We start from the raw sequence: 20,514 nt of genomic DNA on the forward strand, positions 1-20,514 counted from the left end.
TCAAATTTATGACATTCAATTTAGCAATGACACAGAGGAAGCAACATGTGTATGTGTCAGGTAATTTCATGTAGAGTTTCTGATGTGGGTATTTTTTTTTAATCTTAATTTTATTAATTTATTAGAATTTCATTATTATTAATTTGTAAAAATTTTGTAAATGTGTTTACTAATTTTCTTTATTTAAAATATTTAGAAAATAGATAACTAGAAGACTATATAATTATACATTTATAAATGTAATTTAAAATTTTTATATATTATTATTTTTCTTAATTTATTTAAAATATTTAGAAGATTAATCACTGCCATATTAACCATTAACACTTACAAACATTCCTTTGTGTTCCACAAAATGTAGTTTAGGAATTAATACCTAAAAAGGCTAAGTTTCCCTATGGTCATATTATTATATCACAAAAGGGAATTTTTTGACATTATTTACTATATACATATTGGAATTTACCAGAGAGGTGAGGAAAGACGTATGTGTTTAAATAACATTGTTAGAGACAGTGTGATAACAACCACTGTCAAAAAGCCCTTATTAAATATCCAATATACGTAGTAACAAAACTAAATCGCACAGTATAAAGAGCCAGGGCTTCAGGTGTAGTTAAATTTTGGTTCAGTCCTCAATCTAGGATTTACAATCTTGGACAAATGATGTAATATTGTTAAACATTAGGTTCACGTAGAAAATGAAGCTGTTCAGACCTACCCTACTTAATTGACGTGAGCTTTCTAGGCACTTTATGCGAAGGATAGCTGGCACTCAGCAGGACAGCTCTTAGCATATAGGCATTCCATTTATTTATTCCGTACTTTACATCATTGAACTTTTGGAGTCACCTGACCAGATCATAGTACCTCTCAATAAACAGTCCCTCTGCCTGCAATGCTCTCCACCCACTGTAAAATACCTACTCGTTGCTCAGACAGTAAGTGTCAACTTCTGGCAGAAGCTTTCCCTCACTGGGCTCAGCATCCTCCCCAGACTGTGTTAGTTCACTCCTGTAACTCATTCACTTTCTACAGGGCCTGCTACCTAGTAGGTCTCAATAAATGAATTCTGTTTTCGAGGTTTTAAAATCTAAGAAAACACTGTTAATGGATAAAAATATACTAATTTCAAGGAAAAGTTTAAAAATATAAAACAAATGCATAAATGGCTAAGAATGGAGTGCTATATCATTAACAGTTCATTAATGACTGCCTTAGCATAATGCCATATGAAACATAGTTGAGTGGAAGCCCAGTAGTACTATACACAGTTGATTGAATTTTTTTTTTAAAGATTTAACAGTTTGGAGACATTCTATTACCAGCCTCACATTCTCTTGTTAACAATACCTAACATAAAATCATGCTACCGTAAAAAACATACCATGAATAGATACAAACATAGCTACATCTACCCTGTAGATTTGTAACAAATGTTTATACTCATACTTCCTGCTTAAATTATAGTCTGCCGGCAATTCCTTTTAAACTCTTGACTTCTCAAGGATTAAGATACAGGTTATAGAATTCTCAAATTTACCAATTATCAACTTCTAAAGAGGTATAACTCCATACGTCATTTGCATTAAATTACGTAGTGTTTGAGTGGCATAATGTCCAGAGCTTTCTAAACATTTACCACTTCATACATTCTTCAAGGTTTCAGATATTTCAGCAATTTTTGAATAAAATAATGGGAGCTAGTTCTGCACACAGTAAAAGGTTTGACAGACATACTTTGGCACAGCAACGATATATATTCCAAAAGGGTCAAAGTTTCTACACAAAATAATTAATCATCATGGTGAGCTTTTATGTACCATAAGAAGTCTTCTTCAATGATAGATTTGCTCAAATTATTGGTTTTAATAGACTTTGAGGAGGAGAGAGAACCCATGGATCGTGCACAGATGTCAAATGTTATGTTTGTGTTCAGAGAGCTATTTTATTTTTTGCCAGATGGCCAACAGCTTTATAATATATGTTTTTTATTACAAAAAATCTCAATAAAATGAGAATCCAGTTCTACTTAAGATGCTGTATAATAAGGACCATACCCAATAATATTATATCTTGTTTAACACTGCACTGAAAACAGACCCACGAGTTGTTTGGTCTTAGGAAATTACATACTTTGAAAACGTTCGCGTTTGGCATTTAGTGGAGCTCTTGACACTCAGTATGCGTAACTTAAGATTTTTACATAAATACAGAGCATTAGTGAGACTGGTTCCAAAGTTAATGAGAAAGAGACAGACAGACAGAGAGCGAGACAAAGAGAGACAGAGAGAGGCAGCAAAAAGTCAAGAATGCTACAGAAATTACTGAGCACTGGTTTAATAAAACTACATGGAATGTCTTGGCAGACAAATAAAGGGAAAATTAGTGAAATAAAATACATCTGTAAATAAAGAAGAGCCAGCTCAATTCTTCAAGGCCTGAGCTGGAAAGCAGATCTGAACCCCTGGGAAAGCATTTGCTGCCGCTACTCACAAAGACTCCAATGATCCTTGGTTTACGAAGGACCTAATGGAGGGTGTGGGAAGAGCGTCAAGATGTGGCTGGGAGCTCTGTGCTCTTCGGAGGCCCTCACCCCTCTAGGCAGACAGCTTAGATGAGGAGGTATATAGGCTGGCAGCCACACCAAGCATTCTCTCAGCCACAGATGGTGTTACAACACTGTGATGCTATCTATTTAAAAAATACAAGATTCACTGAACACTTACTATGTGTCAAGTCTTGTGCTAATGCTTCACCTGCATTATCTCATTGAATCTTCACAAAGACTCCATTGAACAGTTACTATTACTATATAGATTTTTTTCATTTTAAATCTGAGAAAACTGAGGCTTTTTGAGAGTTTAAAGTTCCCAGCAGTAAGCTGTGGACATTGACCTTAAACCCAGACCTTCAGACAACAAAGGGCGTATCGGGACACACCTCTCTATTCTACCAGAGAGCAGTGGGGCGTGAAAATCCATTCAGAAGGAAGCGAAATGTAACTTCCGTAAGGGCCACAGGCTACAGATAGTGCTTCTCCACTAGATCTAGGAAACTGAAGGCAGACACAGCATTTGGGGTGGAGGGTGGGCAAAGATATTAATAGATACTATTTGTATGTTCAGGTATTGTTCTTCCATGCAATACTTTTCCACTAGACCATACTGTCTTAAAAGAATTTTTTTTAAATGAGTAGTTATTTAGGAGAGATGCAAATGGATTCATCTCTAGGTCTGTTTTTTTTTTTCTCCCCTGAGGAAGATTTGCCCTGAGCTAACACCTGCTGCCAACCTTCCTCTTTTTGTGTGTGAGCCACTGCAATATCATGGCCAGTGACAGACCAGTGGTGTAGGTCTGCACCCAGGAACCGAACCTGGGCTGCCAAAGTGGAGCATGTCGAACTTAACCACTAGCCACTGGGGCTGGCCCTTAAAAGAAATTTTTGCAGTAATACGATGATGATGATGAGATCAAAAAGAGGCTATTATGGTGAACTCCAAGAGTCTGTAAAAACAACAATTGAAAAATTACACAAGTAAACACTATACTTGCATTGCATATTTTAAAGTTATAGAAATAGTATTTATGTGGATTTAATCTTTAAAAAAGTTTTGTTTCTGCTATCATGTTTCATAGGTTTACATTGCTATTTCCATGTATTTCTAGGTGATTTTAATGAAGGGTGGCTGGATGCATACCCAAAATGTTATCCAAGGAAGAATGGAATTTGTGGCTGAGAGCAATAATATCATATGTCTGTTCAGTGTGTTTTTCACCTTTTAAGATACCTTGATGTCTACTATCTTCTAATAATGTAGTGTGTGTCAGGGGTCATTATCTCTGTTTAGGATGACACACAGGCAGAGAGAGGGTCAGGGACTTACCCAATGTCTTTTCAAGAGTTAGTGTATAAAGAGGACTCCTGATACGAGACCTCCTGATCCTATTTCCGGATTCCTTTCCCTACACTGTGCTGTTTTCCTACTTGTCTGAATTGTTCCAAATTAAAACTGAGCATTCACATTAAGGAAATTTTAAAAAGTGTAACACAAATTGTTAATTTATCTCTCTTTTTGACAGTAGCAAATATAATCAGAAGTTGTCCATTTGTTAAAATTGGCTTGTAAACACAAGGTGTGTACCAACTACAAATGGTTATATTTTGCAAGATCATTTGTAAGTTGCCTGTTTGGAATGGGAAATCTTAGAAATGGTGATTAAGTCCCAAGTTGGTCTATAAAAGTCCATCTATATATCCAGTAGAAATATGTATACACATAGCACCAAAAGGCATGAACAAGAATGTTTACAGAAGCATCATTTGCAACAGCCCCAAACTGGAAACAACTCAGACGTCTGCCAGCAGTAAAACGGATAAGGAAATTATAGTACAGTCAATACAATGGAATTCTATACAGCAGTGTAAATGAATGAACCACTGCCAGATGCAACAATATGGAGAAATCCCACAAGCATAATATTGAGCAAGAGAACCTAATCACAAAAAACTTGAACACTTTCTAAGTCCATATGTATAAAGTCCAAAAGCAGGTAAAATCAATTGATAGGAACAAGTCACCAAAGTGATTACCTCTAGAGAGGAGGGGGCAGGTAATGACTGGGAGAATCTAAAGGGAGCTTCTGGAATGCTGGTAATATTCTATTTTTCTATGCCGTGTTCCACTGATGTGTCCACTTATGATCTGTATACTTTCCTAAATGTACATTACACTTAAATTTAAACATTTATTTAAAGGTAGTCCATCTAACACATAGCATAGCTAAAGAATGTATGATTCCACCTTCCCTAAACCCTCCCTGCAGGTGCTTTTCTCTCCAAAGCTCCCAGGTGTTCCTTCCCATAAGGTTGCAGGTGAGGCGATTATGACAGCCTGTGTGTGTTACAGCCCTCCTAAGAGAACTAGCATAAATGCATATGCAGAGTAAGGACTCAGTATAGAAGAATGGCAAATGACTCCATCGGGTGGGAGGAAAAGAGAAGAGTGAGGAAAGGCCTCCTTCAGTGCAAATCTTGGGTGTGAAAGGAGAGCAATATGAATAAACAAATTCATGTATTGTGTTAATAACTGTCAGCCTATGGCCTTCCCAGATTGATGTGTAGTCTAAATTATGACTTCTCTTGGTGAGGATGTGGAGAAATTGGAACCTTTGTGCACTGCTGGTGACATTGCAAAATGGCACAGCCACTATGGAAAACAATATGGCAGCTCCTCAAAAAAGTAAAAATAGAACTACCATATGGTCCAGAATCTCACTTCTGGATATATACCCAAAAGAATTGAAAGCAGAATCTCGAAAAGATATTTCCACACTCATGTTCCTAACAGTACTATTCACAATAGTCCAGAGGTGGAAGCAACCCAGATGTCCATCAACGGAAGAATGGATAAACAAAATGTGGTAGATACATATAATGGAATATTATTCAGTCTTAAAAAGGAAGAAAACCTTGTCACATGCTATAACCTGGATGAACTTTCAGGACATTATGTTAAGTGAAATAAGCCAGTCAAAAAAAAAAGACAAATATTATATGATTTCACTTATATAGGGTACCTAAAGTAGTCAAATTCATAGACACAGAAAGTAGAACGGAGGTTACAAGGGGCTAGGGGTAGGGGGGAAATTGGGAATTGTTGTTTAATGGGTACAGAGTTTCAGTTTGCAGGATGAAAAAATTCTAGAGATCTGTTGTACAACAATGTGAATATACTTAACACTACTGAATTGTGCACCCAAAAATGGTTAAGACGATAAATTTTGTTATGTGTTTCTTACCACAATTAAAAAAACCCCAACTGTTATGACTAGTCACCCTGCAGAAAAGCCTTGTTGTTAAGATGAAGAAATGTGGCTCTGTCAGAGATTGAATAACCCACCCCACAGAGTACGGAGGGATCTACATCTGACTGACTGATCACACACTGAAGGTTCTGTTTGGCCCTTCGACTTAAGCATGTTTATCAATGATTTGGATGAAGATATTAAAAACAATGCTATCAAAATGCACAGATTACACACAACTCTGAGGGATGGTATAAATAACATGCTCAATTACAGAATCAGGGTTTTAAAAGGTCTCTTCATTCTGATTTCCTCCAAATTATTATCCAATTTCTCTCCTTCCCTTTACTGCCATATATCTCAAAAGAAGAGACCACATCTTGTTTCTACTTCAGCACATACTCCTTATTTCCTCCTCATTTTGACTTATATTCCTAATTATTCTACTAAAACCTCTCTCTCAATGGTTATGGGTGATCTCTTGAATTGCCACATCTAGTAGCCCCTTATCAATGTTCACCTCATTTGTTTCAATAGTATTTGGCATCAATAGCCACACATCCTTAATACTTAATCCTCCTCCGATAATTCTCCTGGGTTCTCTGAGCTCTCTGACTGCAGCTTCTCAGTTGTCTTCACCGAATGCTTGTGTGGAAGTCATAAGGGCCATTCACATGTATTCCAGCTCTTCTGGACATGCACAGTTCTTCAGGAAAGGGTAGGGTTACCCTTCCTTGCTCCTCTGAAGTCTTATGACTTTGCTCTGGACAATGAAATGTGGGCAGACATAGTGTGTCCCACTTCTGGGAGGAAGCTTTAAGAATCAATAAGTAATTTGTTGCTTTTCCATGCAGTGATCACAGAAACATGCTGAGTGGCAATTCTGTTAGTCTGGATCCTTGGGTGAGCATAACTCCCTTGCCATCCTACACTGAACACTTAGCTTAAGCAAGAAACAAACCATCATGTTAAGCACTGCAGTAGGTAGCCTCTAAAATGGCCTCAAATAACCCGTGCCTCCTAGTATTCATGCCCTTGTATCATTCCCTCCTCTTGAGCATAGGCTTGATTTAGTGACTTGCTTATAATGGAAACAAGATGGCGGAAATGATGGAATGTCACTTCTGAGACTAGGTTATAAAAGACTGCAGCTTCCATTTTGGTTGCTCTACCTCATTTGGATTGCTTTCTATGAGGGAAACCAGCAGGCAGATCATGAGGCAGCACTGTAGAGAAGCCCATATGGTGAGAGACTGAGGCTTCCCAAAAATCACGTGAGTGGAGTTGGAAGCAGATTTTCCCCCAGCCCCAGCTGAGCCTTCAGATGAGACCGAAGCCCCAGTCTACAGGTTGTCTGCAACCTTAAAGACCTCGAGCCAGAGGCACTCAGCTAAGTTGGGCCTAGATTTACGGCCTACAGAAATTGTGAGATAATAAGTGTTTGTTGTTTTAAGTGGCTAAATTTTGGGGTAATTTGTGAAGGTGCATAAAGGCACGAATAACTAGTAAAGCCATTGAGATTTTTAGGGTCATTTTTACCATTTTAAAACCTAGTCCCTCCTGACTTATACAACTTTTCCCCCATGTATCTCCCAAATGTAGACATTCACCAAAGTGCTTCCTTGACCTCCCTTTATCCTTCATCTGCTTTTACGACTTCAACTTTCAATTCCATGTGGATGGGTAACTTTCAAATACGTATGCCTAATACTGACTTCTTTTCTCACTGACCCACACTTTGGACTTTACATTTTCTCACTAGACATACTAGAAATCCTGTGAGTACCTCAAACTTTACTAAGGACAGAATAAATTGTCTCTATCCTCATAATTTCTTTGCTTTCCAGGTTTGTTTCCCTGCTCATGATACTTCTTTAGCCTGGGCAATGAAGGCATATGGCCATGGGTTGAGTCACGGTTCTAACAACCACTAACTAAGTGGCCCTGGGTAATTACTTAACCTCTGAAATTCCCAGTTTTCTCACCTATTAAATAGGAGTTATAAGAGTACCTATTTTATAAGTCTGCTGTAAAACTAAATAAGATGATGTACACAAAGCCCTCAGATTTGTGCCAACTCTCAATAGAATGTTAGCCACCATTCTGGTCACCAGAATTGTAAACCCTGTCTCTTTAACTTCTCTTCCTCCCCCAAATTCCCATCCCATCAATTGCTAAATACAGTAATCTCTCTCCTAATTGCATTTGTTTTGTTTTCAGCATCGCTCGTCTATTCTAGGACCTCACTTAAAGTTTTTTTAATTCAGTTTTCATTTTCTCCAAGTTATAAATGCACACAGTTTTACAAAGCTTGTTAAGGCAAAGAGTCCTTAACTCACTCATCTGATTTTCCCACTCTTTAGACAAAACCATTCTCATGGGGCTGGCCCTGTGGCCAAGTGATTAAGTGTGCATGCTCTGCTTTGGGGCCCAGGGTTGTGCAGCTTCGAATCCTGGGCGCAGACATGACACTGCTCGTCAAGCCATGCTGAGGCGGCATCCCACATGCCACAACTAGAAGGACCCACAACTAAAAATACACAACTACGTACCAGGGGGCTTTGGGAGAAAAAGAAAAAAATAAAATCTTTAAAAAAAAACAAAAGTAAAGACAAAAATCCATTCTTGTTTCTTTGGGCTGGATCTTTTGGTATTTCCCTCCTTAGGTCTGCATAACACTCATAATGCTACTTTCTTGGTCTTTTGGTTTTAGGCATTACCAGCTGAAATCGAGTTTGGAAGAGACCTTCATTACTCTTAATTAGTTTTCCTCTCCTCCATTTCAATGCACACATAGTTCCCAGAGTTACCTTCCCAGAAAGCATCTCTGATAATGGTCTTCCGCTAGCAGGCATCTCCTGTGTTCCTCCTACTACTTCCTCTCATAGACCCCAGCTGGCCAGATTTGATCGCCAACCATTTAAACCATGCCCTGAATTTTCCTGCTTCCATGCCTTTGTTCCTACAATTCCTAGTTTCTGGTATGCTTCCCCCCAATTCTGCCTGATGAAATCTCACCAATGCCTTAAAGTCTAGTTCAAATGACATTTCTTCATGAAGGCTTCCTGGAATTAATAACTATGCTGACTGGCCACAGCACTGTATTATTTCATCTGAAACATTCCACCTTACATTTGAATAAACTTTTTACTTTCTGGAGTGTGAGGAATAGGGCATCATAAGAGAAGTAGAAATGGATCATTGTGGCTAGGGGGTAAAAAGAGGTAGTTTGACAGGAAGGAGAAAGGGGAGTTTGGGAGGAAATGGAATGAATGTATATGATTTTAGCTATGGAAAAATGAGAGAGGACAGTTAAAGGAAAGTTTAACATATAATTCAGCTTTTTCAATATTTTGCTTAGATTTGATCTTAGAGGCCTAGATCTCTGTAGCTGAACTGCTTCTCGGGGCACAGAGGTGACTAACAGAGAATCTGAGACTGTTGACGTCAGAAGAAGCCTTGGAGGGCACCTCGAATAATTCCTCCCTTCTTCTCCAAGCGGGAGAACATAGATTTCCAAGATGGTTCCCAGTCAGTCAGAACCCTTTTAAACTAGTTGTAATATCTGACATTTGTCATCTACAAAATTAATAAGCATACTCTTTATACCATCACCCAGGTCAATGATAAAAAAGAATTATAATGGTATCAACTCTGGGAGTGACTCACATGGAAGTGAAGCCATCAATCACTGTGGCAACCTATGTTACTAATAGCCAAATCGTCTACTCTCGACCACATTCTTTTAGGTTGTCTTGTGATATTCTTAGACTGTAACCAATTTTAAGATATTTAAAACTAAAATATTTCTTATATAATTCAAAAGCATTCATTCTACCACTTCTTAATCTTTTTTTTGGTAGGCCTTCCCAGTATATGTTAAGAAAAGAACCTCATCAATTGAAATAACTTTGAGACAATAGGCAAGTAAAAATCTATTAGTGAAATGTTGTGAAGAAATTTTCTTTCAGGCTCAAAGACCATTCCAGTGAGCGAAATTACAGTACACATTCCTTTTGTTTTTCAGGGCTGATGGAGATGAAAGGAATCCATAGTATTATAATTATTTCACTTCTTCCCCATAGAAAAAAGAGGCCATGCCATTGTTTTTAACCAATATATGTTGGTTCGATACTTAAAAGCCAGCATGTGGAACATTTGAAACCACAATGTGTAATTAAGGAAAATTATATACCACCAAGTAGCAAATTCAGTGCCATTTTTAGTTCCATGTTGAGAGAAAAGGTGCCAAATGTTGATCTTGTCTCTGGAGACCATGCCACTGAAGTTGTTATCACAGCTACTATTATTTCCACTGGCATGCCTATGTTCTCAAATACTGCCAAATATGGATGGGAAGGAGGGGTGGTGACAGCTGGTGACATGGTCCAGCAATCTGCCAGAACCTTGGAGCAGATTATAGGGGATTTTGTGAAGCGAACACAGAAGCAAGCACCCTTGCCATCAGAAACCTAAACGTAGCTTATGCCACCAGAACCCTGAAGAGCACACTCTGAGATTTTGGCAACTTAGAGTTTAGTTCTTAGCATGCCTGCCATTATTGGCTAAACGCTGTTTAATATTACAAGATCAAGCAAAAACTCTCACAAAGACAAAAAAGTATGAGATAATATGAGAACCAGAATCTGGCAAGAAAAACTGACTTAAAAAAGATCATCCTGAAAATGTCTGCAGTTCAGCTTTGTTTAGCCTCCCAAGCCTTGGAAATTCATCTAAGCAAGCTAAGGTCTAAAGTTTCTCTTTCTTGTAATTCACCTCACATCCATCATGGTACATTTTTCCCAAAAATAATCTTTCTAAGAAAGATTCATTAAGAACATGTTATCAGAAGTTGCAGGAAAAGAAAATCAGAACCTGACCTTTCATAGCTAAGTGCACAGTTTCAACACACTGTCTGCGGCGTCTTATGGAGCTTTTTGTTTATATAAAAGAGAACTGGGTCCCATTCTCCATCCTGGCTCAAACAGGCTGTGGAACTTTGGCAAGCCACTGGGCCTCCATGAGGATTAGATCTCTCATTTACACGAAAATTTGCAAGGTTTGCACTAGACGATCTGTAAGGTCTCTTCCAGATTTATATTCCATGATATGTCAAGATATTTTAAAATATAAATATTTAGGCTAAATCATTGAGCGTAGGAAAAAACATCTGGCATCAATAAGGTATCAACGTAATAGAACACCAATGTTGTTGTTCCTTTGTTTTTATTTCAAAATAAAATAAAATTGCATGGGGTCAGACTATCATTTTGAGCATATGATTCCCTGGGTATCAAAAGGGAAGTTTCCTCATTTTATGTTTCAAATTCATGAATATATAAATATATTCGATGCACATGTGCAATGATTAGATTTTACAGAAAAAGAAAAATACTTTAAATATAGGGCAACGATTTGACTTGAGACGTGCTTCCAGAGTGCAACCAAGTTTTCAGCATAAAATGAAAGCATCTCTTGTGAAGTGTGCCGTTTGTAACTTGGACCCCTACTGGTCTAAACTGTCATTAGGAATACATAGTTTTCCATAAATTAGCTTTTGTTTTGGATTTCCTGCTGTGTTCATATACATGTTGACAGAATGTGTTAGGCAATATTTTGGCACTCTAATCCATTATTATTTGTTATTAACTTTTAAGACTGATATTATTTCAACAGTCTATACCTTGCTGACCCAAATATTGTCATTTTAAAATCAATACTTCTTTTGAAAGCTTTCATATTAATATGCACTCAAGTTGTCATTAAGAAAAAGAGAATTGGGGGCCGGCTCTGTCATGTAGTGGTGAAGTCCAGTGTGCTCTGCTTTGGCAGCCCAGGATCGCGGGTTTGGATCTTGGGTGCAGACCTACACCACTTGTCAGCCATGCTGTGGTGGCGACCCACATACAAAACAGAGGAAGATTGGCACAGATGTTAGGGCTAATCTTCCTCAAGCAAAAAAAGAGTAAGGTTGGCAACAGATGTTAGCTCAGAGCAAATCTTCCTCATCAAAAATAAAAAAAAGAATTATCCCAACTTTAGGATATTTTAATATTCAAAGCAACTAACACTTGATGTAGCAAGTTCCTCTGAGAATTATAAGATAACATACTGAAATCATAGGCTTTATGAACTATGGGTTTTTAGAGGGGAGGAGGAAAGGCAGTAAGGAGTGGCTGCTGATATTTTATATTTCTATGCTGTGTATTTTTCCTTTCTATCCCTTTTTGGCATTATGTCATTCTTGGAAAGCAGAATCACATTGGCTATCAAAATGTCTTGATGAGACTAAATAACGATTTAGTTATGTAGGTTTGCTTCTGCCAGAATACTTGATTCATATTTTTTTATAATATAAATACTATAAATTATATTATGCATTAATATTAAAGAATTCTAATTTTAAATTTCACTGCATTTTCTTCTTTCTTAACTATGTAGATTCAGTGTAATATATCTAAGGATGCTGCTTAGGAAATAGTAATTCCAGCTGCCCTCCCACAGCCAATGGTGAAGTGGACAGAGGCTTATGAAAATCAAGCTGTTGTTTGTGTCACCAGGGGAATTATGTCAGGATTTCTAAAACAGACTGTTTGTCTAATGTTTCGTTAGTTTCCTCTTGTTTCCAGGTTCTGTTCTCCGAATGAAAGTAGCATTCATTCTCCAATCTAATGGAAAGAACAAAGTGTTCACCATCACGATTAGCTGCCCAAAGGGGCCAGTCATTATCAATAAACTAGAGAATCTTTGAGGTAACGGTTGACAATATTAAAGAATACAGTCAGAGGATCTATTTCAAGAACATTCAAAATATACAACGAAATCATTTACATGATTTGTAGCCTATTGCCTGCTTGCCAAAATACTGAGTTTGCTGTTATCATGAAACGTATGTGACAGAGGACTCATTAGCGACAGTTATTAGCAGTTTTGCCATTGAAACCCCATGGATCTACTCATTATTCAAAGGCTTCTTGTACTGACTTAGTTTTCATCTGGATTCCTTTCTTTCACAATAGCTTTAAGAGCTATAGTCTACTTTTATGTAACAAATGGGTATGTTTGTTAATGAGCTACCTGAGCACAAAATTTTTTCTTGGTTTGTTTGGACTTTTTGAAAAAGTAGTAGAATAGACCTGAAAATTACAATTCTTTGAAATTTTAAGACACTTTAATCATTATTATTCAAAGATCCAACTATTAGGGATATGGAGATTCTTAGAGGAAGGGTGGTCTATTAAAATATGGCAAAATCTAGAAAAACATCCCCTTCAAAACATCCCCTTCAATAACAGTCCACTTCTCCTCCAAGAGGTTACATTTGAGAGAGATAATATGATCTGTGAGTGTGTGTGCGTGGTTGTCAAGTGGCAACTTCAAACAAAATCAATGACCCTTCAGGAATCTAGGCACAACTAGCTCCTGTAGTTTGTTGTTCATCATTCATTCATCAACAAAAACTGAGACAGTGTCATCTTATCAAGTCCTGTTGCACGTGAGCAGCAGACTAGTGTGCAATCCACTTCACCATTTCTGGTACCTAGTAGGTAACGGTAACTTTCACAGATCCTATCAGCCCTCCTTGACCATCTCATCTCCCCAGGCAGGGTGGGAAAAGGTCCTAGGACGGCAGTGTTCCAGCTGCTCCCCATTAATCTGGGCTCACTTGGAGGGCAGTTTTCCTTAGTTATGAATGTAACTATTATTAATGGATATTCATGAAGCATTTGTGGATTCGTTTCAAAGCAAAATACAAAGGAAGTTGTCCTCTCTGATCCACAGGAGACTTGTTCACACTGTCAACTTGCTTCTGTATTTGGTGGTCTCAGTCTCCTTTCCTAAAAATAAATGGCCCACTTTCCCACTTTAAACATGTATTGCTTCTCTACCTGCGATGCTTTTCTAAGATCATAAAGAATTTCTTTGAAGAAGTAAAAAGTATCTAAAAATATCTTCACTCTAAAAAAAGAAAATAATGGTAAAAGTTGGGATTATTTAAAATGATTGAGATAATATGGTTAAGTTTTATGTACAAATTCTATGCAACCCACATAGGCTCATTAACTACATCACGCAGTTAGCTTGTTAAAACTACAAATTTAGTTAATGAAAAGATTAAAAATCTACAACGATATTAAAAGACCCAATGAACATGACCTACAGCATTTTCGGTCCCCACAGCAGTGATTTCTATATTTTTTTAAAATGTGCTTATCACTTTTATGATATAATTGTGAACCTTCTACGGTATTATTATTTTATAAATAAATATTTTTATATTTATATATTTAAATTATTTTTTACTTGAAATTATTGACAAAAAATTAAATACTTTTATTTTAAAATGCAATTTTATAGCATTATCTTAAAGGAAAAATCAGTATCTCTTGACACAAATAGAAGACAACAACAAAAATAAATGGAGTAAACTGTAAACACTGTTATTACAATCTATGCAGAAATTATTGCCAGCAAAATTGTTCATTTGCGAAAGAAGTGTTAAAGACAGGTGTCACGACATGCTAACATCTTCTGAGATTTCCTCATGACATAATCAGATACAAGCAAGTGAGAATTCTAAAGGGAATAAATTCCTCATTTTGTCACTCGATCTTATTTATTCTCCTAAGTACCACCCGTAAATTCTCAAATCGTATGAGAAACAATGCCCTATGATATAATGGAGAAAAGTTCTGGGCTCAAAATAAGGAGACATGGTTATGGTCCCTGTTTTAAGACTTACTGGCTTTAACACCAGACAAGCCACTGATTCTCTGGGCCTAAGATTTTTCTTCCTAAAAATTGTGGATAATAATATTCGATTTACTAGGTTGTTATAAGGAATAATAATAGCAGCTAAAATTAACTGAGCACTGGTATTTTATCAGGCACATTCGTTATTTTATTAGATATTCCCAAGAGCTGTACTATTACTAATCCTGTTTACAGGGACGAGGAAACTCTCGTTTATGGAGGGTAAGCACCCTGCTCAAGATTACATTGCTAGTAAGTGACAGAGTTGGGACACAGACTCAAATCTTACTGCTTTGAAGGTCTGTACTTATAAACAACATTATAAAAATATAATGTAATGCGATTTGCAAATCTGACATTACGTTTTCCCATATAAGATAATAAGATCATTGTGGTAAAGGTTATGTCTTACTCATCTTTGTGAACTCAGTGATCAGGAGGGATATTCAATAATTGCTAAGTTGAATGGATTTAATTGACTGTGGTATTGGAAATAATTAAAAGGAAATGCCTGTGAAAAACAAATAAAAATCTGCAAGATGCAAAACTACTTGCATCATTTTTTCTCAGAGCAAAGGGCCCCACTTTCTAGAATTACATCCAGTAATCTTCTAGGTAGGCTTGAACACCCTTCTCTCGCCCTGGGAAATGTAGGACAACACGGGAAAGGCTTCTTCTCTTTTAGGGACGGAAGGAGGCTTACTGAAAGTGGTAAAGGGGAGAAAAAGTTCACTAGTGGAGGAGGAAGCAGAAAGGATCTGCCTATGGTCAAAATATTAGGGAGAAATGACAACCCCAACATAGAGCCAGCCAACGCTATGCCAAGCTTGCTGATGGAGAAAGCCATCAGCAGAGAAGCATTAGTTCCCTCTTTGGAAACTGGAGAAGTCACCAGTGGTGAAACCTAAAACGTAAAGGAAACACTGAAAGTTCTTATCTTTAAAAACACTACATGTTTTCTCAGAAGAATCTTAGTACTATACAAAAGCTAAAAAATGTAATTGTTCTTTGAATGATATGTGCTTAAAATGCACAATAGAAGGCTCCCAAAGTAATGTCCTTTCCACTTCTGGGACCAACTCAGTAACAGAAATTGGACACACCGACTTCTTGGGTTGTCATATGCAGAGCAACATGATCTTTACCCCTTAACAACCTTTGAAATACAGGAAACACACACATTTTAAAAATTTCTTCAAAATAGATTAATAGGGTATTCATGAATGTTTGTAAGGAACCCAGAGATATCATTTCTTTTAACAGTTTTAAAACTATTTTCTGGGTATACATTATAAATAAAATTCTTAAAGCATGCATGTATGTAGTCTAAAATTAAGGGAAAGGAACAATCAGAAACAGACTATAAATTCTTGTGGCAATTTAAAACCTAGTTACCCAAAATTTCCAGAGTAACATTTCTTTCTACTTCTAGACATTAACTACAAAAAGGGTTCTAGACTAACTAAACAAAGAAAACCAATGAACATCATAATTATTTTTTCTCAAATGCATCTAGATTTTATCTTTATTATATCACAATATACTGGTTTTAATATTTCTGAGAATTGATTTTTTTGGGCCACATTTAGGTTTATGTGGTAACATAAAATTTGTCCTTCTGTCAGCATTCGTCAAAACACATAATCCTAGTTATTGTTCTGGTTTTATCAGAAAAACCTTTCTCTAATGCTCAAACTCAATAAGTTCTGCCTTTTATGTACTCTCCCAGTCACCTACATTTCTCCTTTTTGAATAGTCATGATGACTATAATTCGGTGCTCAGTGTTTGCATTCTCTAAAGTATAATCTCTAAGGGGGCAAGGACTGTGTTATCTTGTTCATTGTTGTACCTTTTATATTGTCTCAATAAATAAATGTTGTCATTCAATAAATAAATGTTGAATGAATGATGGATGGAGGGAGGAATGGTCACTTCCTCTTCTGGTGTTACATTACTAAGTCATTAAGGAAGAAAGCATGGAATCATTTTTAAGGGAGAAGGACAAGGTGTAAGTAGTCTGTAGACATTGTAAGATTATGTAGGAACACTAACCTAGAAGAGTCTATAAACATTTGAACTTTATTTTATCTGTTATATTCTAGGACGAGATCTCTGTTTGAATATAGATTCAATGGAACTTAAAAGTTTTATGCTGAATTTATTCCTAACCTTCCCAGCAATCTATCGAGTTTTTCTTTTAACCTTATACTTGCCAATTACTTTTCTTTTCACTCTTCTGTACGTAGATATTTCTCTCGGAACACACTGCTCTCAGCAGCACTAATGCAGAAGCAAATGACATATGCAACACCAATTAAATATTTATGCAATGTAGCACCGAAATGGTAAATATTGTATTATGCTTTCCACTTGTCATTAGTCAGGAGACGTTGCTACATTCTGCAGAAATGATAGCCTAAAACAGAGAAAACAGCACCGTATTTCACAGACAAGATATTTATGTTGGGCACAAACCAGAGTTTAGCTGGCTTTAAAGGTATTTCTTACTGTCGTCGTCCTTGAATGTTTTTCAAGTCAGAGAGATGCTTATATTTGAATGGTAAAATCAGTCTGTTTAAATATAGTATTTCTCATATATTATTTACTTTAGCTGACCTCATAGCAAGCTAAGAGTAGAATAAATTATTTCGGGGGAGGAGGAGAGTGGCATACTTCCTACATTTGTATAATTTCTTGAATTTGGTAGTGATTTCTTTTTTATGTATAGTAATAAATATTAGGATAAACTCAAAACTAAACATTTTTACGTTGTGCTAACAAAAAATTTATAATGTCAAAAAAATTGAGTGTATAATATAGAACTTTTTCCCACTTTAGGTTCAATTCAGAAGTCATTGATATGATTATACAGAGTTGGCTTAGAATGAACTGAATTTTAAGTGACCTCTCAATCTTTTCTAGGTTTCTACATGATATGCTAGACATAGAAAACTAACATTTTCTACAAATTATTAGAGTTTATATTGAAAGTCAGGACAGAGTACCAACATGACAAGATAGCCAAGTTTTCTGTGGGTGCTGGAGGAGCATAGATATATACATATGAAAGCACAATTTTACCCATACAAGTGCTGTCCTTAATAAGGAAAAAACACAACTACCTAGAATGGGTTTTTAGATTTTCTCCTTTTTGAATTTATAGATTTAGAGTACTGTAGCAATATGCTTTATCATCTTACTATTTTTCTCCTCTCCTCGAGGTAAACTATTTTATTCTGAGCCTTCATTCACCATTGAATCAGGTTTAAATATGTCCTTAATTTCATGTATCCAAGAATAAAAAATACTGATATACTCATTTAAAATTTTTAGTTTGCAATTTTCAATCCTCTAAAATATAGGCAATATATTTTTTCCACAGCGTGATGAAAGCACATTAGTATTAAAATGCTACCATTCCATCTCGGACAAAATGCATTTTCTGAATGTAATGCAACTAGGAGTTAAAGGCAGAAGCTGTAGTGAAAAATGCTGTATAATTCATTGCCTGGCTGTGTTCTATAACCTAATAAAACAGCACTTTTATTACAAAGACATGTCCAAAAAGAAAAAAGAATGTCACAACACATTTTATTTTGCCATATATATTTAAATGGTTGGTTTTTCATGAGGCATAAAGGGCTGCTGTATTTTTCCTTCTGACCCTGAGTCACGCATATATGTATAGCTAGTACCATAATCAATTTCAAGGTACACAGAGAGGTAAAAATGTTCATAAAATGCAAACAGACACAGAAGTAGGACAGATAACTGCTATGGAATCATAACCGCAATGAACCTGGATTCGACTGGTTATGTTTTGCTAGATGTAGGGAATGCTTATGTTGTTAAACAGCCTTTTTAGCAGACATATGACAACATCTATTTTAGGAATCAGTTGGTAGCAGCTGTTCAAAGGAAATAAATAACTACATAGGTATTTTTTTAAATGAAAAGGAATATTGAAAATGCAAGTAATTCTTTGGTTAGCGGTATATGTCAGGAGTTCATAAGAAAAACAATGCTGAGTTATTTCTTGTCATTGGGAAATGAGTTAACAAACTAGTCCCTTAAAAGTTCAGATTTTTGTGGAAAAAAAATTAGGGAGAGTTTGGAGGGAAATGGGAAGTGACTGTTAAAGGAACACAGGGTTTCTTCTTTGGCGATGAAGGAAATGTTCTAAAATTGATTGTAGTGATGGCTGCAAAACCGTGTGAATATACTAAACACCACTGAATTGTATACTTTAAATGAGTGAACTGTATGATATATGAATTATATCTCAATAAAGCTGTTCTAAAAAAAGACTGTTGTCAAATGAATTACTGGTTGGGATAAACTGGCTAAAAATTGAAAAAATGTGCTAGTATAATATAATTTGCTAAGATTTTTATTTTCTCTAGTTTTCCTTAAATTTAAAGAAACACGTGCAAATACTTTTAAGGTGCTACTCTACAAGGAAATTATTTGAATTTTCAGAGCCTGCCTAGCAGTATATAGAAATACTAAGGAGGTTAAATGCCCATAATGGTGTTTGACTTGACTTTGCTGCAGGTTTTACTGGTGTTAACATAATAATTTCAATATTTATATTGATTTGTATTTAATAACGTTTCAATAACGTTTCTGCTTTATGATAAGATTTCTGGGCATGTTTCTATGTGTACAACATCAAAATTTCAGGTTATCTCCCATCCAGGAAAAAAAGAGTCTTCTGTGAGAAAAGAACAAGAAGACTCCTACTCATTCCATAAGTGTGAACAGGTGCAGAAGTAACAGAAACTAACAGACTCGCTCTTTTTATCCATTCTTTGGTGAACAATGGCTAGCTACAGCCCATCTTTATATTGTTCTAATTTTAGGAGAGAAAAAAATAAGATGAGTAAATTAGGGCCCAGAAAAAGTGGGACAGGTATTTTTTGATAGGTCTGTATCACTAAGTATTATCATCGAACTCAACATTTGTGTTTAGGAATCAGTAGAATTTCCATTATGTAAAGACACACCAACTTAAAGACTAATGCATTAGAGACGGATTTTAATCGGGAGTGCAGCAATCTAAAGAAAATCCTACTGTGACTCTGCTGAAAAGAAGCTGCCATCGGTACCTGCTCGGATATTTGATTTTTAAGAGTTAGGACATGACAAATCACGGCACACTTATTCTATTATGTATCAGCTATAGCTTCTCAGTTCTGCTCACTCCTCTATCCCAACAGGGCCTCATGGTCTCCCACTCAGACTAGTTTTCTAACAGGTTGTCTAAACTTGCACCGTCCAAATGGCAGCTACTAGCCCCATGTGGCTGTTCGAGTTTAAATTAATTAACAATAATAAAATTTAAACTCCAGTTCCTTAGTGGCACTAGCCTCATTTCAAGGGCTCAATAGCCACATGTGTCTAGTGGCCACTGAACTGGACAGTGCAGACAGAACGTTTCTATCATCGAATATAACATTTGACAGCGCTGGCCTACAGCCTTGCTACTCCAAGCATGGTCTAGGACCACAGCCGCACCACCTGGGAGCCTGTTTGAAATACAGGCTCTCGGTTCTCACTTCAGATCTGCTGAATCAGAACATGCATTTTAACAAGATCCCCAGGGGAGTCTCAGGCACATTAAAGTTTGAAAAGCACAAGTCTGGACTTTATTTCTTCATATTACGTGTTCTGGAATGTCACTAAAGCAATCTTTTAAAAACATAAATGTGATTCTTTTTCATTGCTATGCTTTAATTTCTTCGATTTCTTTCCCATTTTCAGTTCTTCCAAAAACCTCATGAGAGTCAGTATAGTGTAACGGGGCCCTTGATAGTTTCCAGGACAGCCTCCATCATTTACTGGCTGTCTGACTTTAGGCGAGGTGCCTCTCTAAGTGATAGATTCCTATTTGTTAAATGGAGATAATAACTCATAGAGTTGTTGTGAAAATTATATGAGATAATTCATAC

At 36.5% G+C, this 20,514-nt stretch overlaps 1 protein-coding gene across 17 annotated transcripts in view; it reads right to left on the bottom strand.

Moving 5' to 3' along the window:
• TENM3 (teneurin transmembrane protein 3) overlaps window positions 1-20,514 on the bottom strand; it is a 2,420,957-nt gene that overhangs the window by 131,568 nt on the left and 2,268,875 nt on the right. The window lies entirely within an intron of this gene.

This window comes from Equus przewalskii, chromosome 28 (genome assembly GCF_037783145.1).
Source record: "Equus przewalskii isolate Varuska chromosome 28, EquPr2, whole genome shotgun sequence".
In the NCBI taxonomy this organism is placed as follows: domain Eukaryota; kingdom Metazoa; phylum Chordata; class Mammalia; order Perissodactyla; family Equidae; genus Equus; species Equus przewalskii.